The sequence below is a fragment of the Loxodonta africana genome, chromosome 11 (assembly GCF_030014295.1).
Source record: "Loxodonta africana isolate mLoxAfr1 chromosome 11, mLoxAfr1.hap2, whole genome shotgun sequence".
In the NCBI taxonomy this organism is placed as follows: domain Eukaryota; kingdom Metazoa; phylum Chordata; class Mammalia; order Proboscidea; family Elephantidae; genus Loxodonta; species Loxodonta africana.
Window position 1 is genome coordinate 68,396,234 of NC_087352.1, and position 5,092 is coordinate 68,401,325.

Below are 5,092 nucleotides of genomic sequence, written 5' to 3' on the forward strand. Positions count from 1 at the left end.
GAATACAAAACACCCCCAAGGAAACATAAAGTACTATAGCAATATACAATCTTTAAAATAGCATCCATCCTGCAAACTGTTGACAGATTAATCTTCCCTAAGCATGGCTTTTATCATGTCCTCTGCCTCTCGAAAGCCTTCGTAGCCATTAAGTCCAAACTCCTCTGCTGTTTTTCAGGATCTCCTTAATCTGGCTTCACTTGATTTACCCTAATTTATTTCCTACTCTTCCCCTGTTAGTATGCCATCAGGTCAGAATGTCTCCAACCCATTGGTCACGACGTCTTTCCCAGCTTGACTGTAGGAAGTATGACTCCAGCCCCACCTCACTTTCCAGTCCTTTTGAATCATACCCATGTTTTAATGCATAAATTAAAAAATAAAAGTAAAATCTGACTTCCTCCTTGAACCTATTTCTTGCTAGAGCAGGCAATGCTCACTTTTTATTTGTTTGAATACCAGTATGGTATCTCTACCCTTTAGATATTTTTGATTCCTGGGATTTTCCCTTATTATCTGGGTGTCTCTGGGCTTCATCTCTAACCTCTCTACATCTCGTTGCCTGAACCGTAAAAGTGAGATACCTTATAGAATTCCTGCAATACATTTAAAGGACTGAGAATTGTGCTTGACTAGTATTATATAAGTAGCATAAAAACATTGCAAAAACAAAGCAAAACAAAAATTAAAGGCAGTAGCATCAAATATAACTCTTAGCTACTATCTTCATGCTTTTTAATTCATGAGCATGATTACACATTTCTTAGATATAGAGAACAGATATTTTTGGACTTCACTTTGCTTAGCAGAGGTGCTTAAAAAATATTTGATAACTGGTTTAAAATTTAAGTTTTTAAATTCAAATTTGAGAGGCAGCATAACGTACTAGGTAAGAGGCTCTCTTCCATAGGAAGATTCCTGAGTTAAAATCCTAACTCTGCCTCTCACCTACTACCAGGTTGGGGACAACTTATTTCAACTCTCAGTGCTTTAGTTTTCTCATTTAAAAAATAAGGAGACTACTACCTATCACACTGAGTTGTTATGAGAATTACATAAATCAAAATTTCTAGAGTTAATATTCATAATATGGAATAAATTCATTTACAATGCTGATTAGCAAATAGCAAGCACTATATCAATGCTCTTTAAATACAATTCTAAACATATACTCCTTTTGTTGGCTAGCATTCCAGTCTTTATATCTCTTCTGACTCTCTTTTCCAACCATCCGAAACATAACTATGCATTATTTCATATTTTCCAGGACCTGGCCCTTGATCTTCGGTAATAAGTAAATGGCTCTAGGATTCTAGCCATTTTGGAGCCTTAAAGAAGAGTTAGAGAAAGCAGTTTAAACTTGGTTACAAATGTCCTCTTACTATCACTTCCTTTCTCCATCTTTCCTTTTCTATTTCTCCATTCTCTAGATGGTTTTTAAAATTATATTTCTGAGAATTAGTGTTCACCTTTTTTTGTTTGTTTGTTTCACAATCAGATTTTACTTCTGCAGCAGGGTATTAGGCCTCTGCATTTAGGTTATGCCTTAGGCTGGGTTCTCTAGAGAAGCAAAGCCCGAAAAGCATATATATATATATATATATATATATATATATATATACAGAGAAAGAGATTTATATCAAGGAAATGACTCACATGGTTGTAGACTCTGTAAAGTCCCAAGTTCATGGGTCACGATATAGGATTCTCCTGATTCACGTAGTCGCAGGAGCTGGAGAACTCAAGATCAGCAACTGGGGGAGCAGGGCTCTTGCTCATAGGCTGTGAAGATAGACAAATCCTAAGATTGACAGACAAGACTGCAGGTAAGCTGCTAGCTTAAGTCCCAAGAACCAGAGGTCAGAAGTATTGGAGCCAGCTGCAGGACCCAGAATGAGCAAAAGCCCCCGATCTCTGCTGGAACATCCACCCCCATTCAATGCAGGCCGCACACCCAAGGAAACTCCTCTTCAACCAGTTGGCTACTCACAGCAGATCCCATCATGGGGGTGATCTCATATCAAATCTCAACAGGGAAGTGACCACAACATTACAAGACTGCCAAATGCTAAGAGTCATGGCCCAACCAAATTGACACACAATCTTAACAATCACAGGTCAACATTAAGAACTTACTGAGTTCTTCCCCCAGATTAGAAGTTTACCAGCATGAATAGAAGTATCCTTGAGAGAAGGAGTCTCATATCAGAAGGGCAGTACAATGCATTTGTGTAAAAGCACTTGAGTCAACCAGACATGCAAGTCCGGTGGTGCTCAGAGCAAACCAGGGTGGCCACTGTCCTTTGGGAGACTGGTGCTTGAGGCACTTTCTTCACCTTAGCTATGAACACTAGGAGAAGTAAGGAGAAAGACCAGGTTATTTGGAAGCTGTTCAGACTGGAATGCTGTGTCTGGTGCTGCTGCTTTGCAAACCAGCTCTCCAGTTTTGAACTAAGAGAATAGTATGCCCACGGAGAAACACAAAGAAAATCAAATTACTTTTCAAAGTAATATACACGCACATAGAAAGATGCAATAATGTAACTGCTGGCTCCTGCTCTGTCTTGGACAGGCCACATGACCTTTGTCTCTTGACCTCCAACTCAGGATCTCCAGTAAAACCAAGACACACACACATTAGTTGCCATTGATTTGATCCCAACTCACAGCGACCCCATATGTATCAAAGCAGAACTGTTTTCCAGGCTGTGACCTCTTGGAAACAGATTGCCAAACCTTTCTTCCAAGGTGCCCCTGGGTGGGTTCAAACAACCAGTCTTTCAGTTAGTGGTCAAATGTGCCACCCAGAAACTGCTAAAACCAGGAGAGCTACAATATCTCTGCAGCTCCTCCAGTTTCCATACTGTAGTGATTTCATCAATCTCCAAACAAATAGGGTTAGGACAATTCTTAACAACACTTAACCTTTAAAATACACTGCACTGCAAAAACGATTGCATTTTGTCAAGGTTTTTTGTCTTGCTGAATTATTTATTCCATGTGCCCCACAGTTTGGTCAGTTTTACAGAAGACTGCAGGGACTTCAAGTACCAGAGTTCAAGCGTCAGCGTTTTCTCTGTATGAAATTATAGGGTCAACACACCAAACCCTTTTTCTAAAAGGACCACCTCATTTTTGTGTGTTTCTGTGCATATACACACAGGTGTCTGTGTGAAAGTATGTCTGGATTTTACTGATGAGATGGTGGAAGGGGGGCAGGGAGGAAATCTGTCCAGGAATATTCAGCAATTAACAATATTCCGTTAAAGAGGGCTGCACAAATCCTCCTGGTCTTTTGCAGTTGAATTAACTGGTTGCCATTTTTTTTCATTGAGTTGACCCCAACTCGTGGCAACCCCATGTGTCAGAGTAGAACTGTGCTCCATAGGGTTTTCAATGGCTGATTTTTCAAAAATAGATTTCTAGGCCTTTCTTCTGAGATGTCTCTGGGTGGGCTCGTACCCCCAGCCTTTCGGTTAGCAATCAGATGGATTAACTGTTTTCACCACCCAGGGACTCCTGTAGTTGAATCGGGGGCTCAGAAACACTTAACTAGGCAGTTTTGTCTATCCTTGCCTTTTATTCGATTCAACCATTAAAAACCTGTCAAGGGGGCAAAACCACTGTTATATTCATTGTCTGCACAGCTGGTGGTGGGAGGATAAATTTTAAAAAATGCTCTAATAAAAATGGAAAGGAAATGAAGTAACACCCATGGAAAATGCTGGTCCTGTATTAAAAGCACCTCGTTTACACAAGCTCATTCCACATGCGCAGCTGGCTGCCCTGCAACAGCCGCTGTAACTCTGGAATAGCCTGTCTGCCCCACATCCCCTGCGGTGCCTTAGCCCCTTTTTACTGTTTGTGTGTTTATCCTGAGGAAAAGTAAAAGAGGAGACGAATACACTGTCTTTTTTTTGGAAGGCACTTGTGCAGTGTGAAGCAACGTATCTGCACCGCCTTGTGATTCAACTGGGAACTATAAGACTATACTGCGTGCTGTAGCTTTGGCTGAACTTTTACGGCTCCATAAATTTGGGGTTTGTTAATGGATCTGCTATAAAAGATTAAAATTCATTTATAAATATTGATTCACACTCTATTATGTTAGGATTATCTACAGATTAAAAATGAAAACTGTGTTAAGACAACATTAAAGCATGAGCTTCCAAACTTCTCTGCCTGGCACAAAGCATCTTCAGGCTTGGGAGCAAAAAGAAAGAACAGAGAAGCTATTATTTTGTTTGAGAGAAAAGAAGAGTAAATTTTCTTAACATCCCAGTCCAACATATCCAGTTAAAGGGTCCTTTGATGAATATTTCTTCCTGTCTGTCTAGCTTCAGACTTTTACCAATGAAGGGGTTTAGGGTATTGTCATTTGGACCCAAGCATTACAATTTCAATTTAATGGTAAAAATTACAAGACGACATTACTTATTTTAAGCTCCTGTTACCTAACAGTGACCACCTAACTGATCTTGTTTACAAAAGCTAAACGCCGTGTAGTTTCCCTGAGGATGATGAGTGGTGTTTTGGGCAATCGCTTTCATCGCGTTGACTTCTCAGTGTAGGTGTGTGTGGTCACAGGATCTGGGCACTATGGAGATAGTCCTTATTCATCGAGCAGACATGGACTTCCTGTCTTTCCTGGTCTCCCCCCACTTTTTACTCTTAGCAAAAATATATCAATCTCATGCATATTGGTTAAATGCCAAGTCAAATGTAACAAAGTCTGGCATCTGTAAAGCATTTTATGCTTTCAAAAGAGATTTCATATATGCGATCTAGACGAGCCTCACAACATTTGTGTTAGGTGAGTGTTTGTGGTTGGCTACTGACTAAAAGGTGGGAGTTCAAACCCACCCATCAGCACTGTGCAAAGAAGTCCTGACGATCTACTTCCGTAAGATTACAGCCATTGAAAACCCTATGGAGCAGAGTTCTGCAGCTATACTCTGAAACGTGTAAGTCACCATGAGTTGGAACTGGCTTGACTGCAACCAGTTTTTTTTTTTTTTTGGTGTCAATGAGACACGGAACAGAGTAGATGAAGGATTGTCCTATCATGACTTGCATGCACAGACCCCCTGTC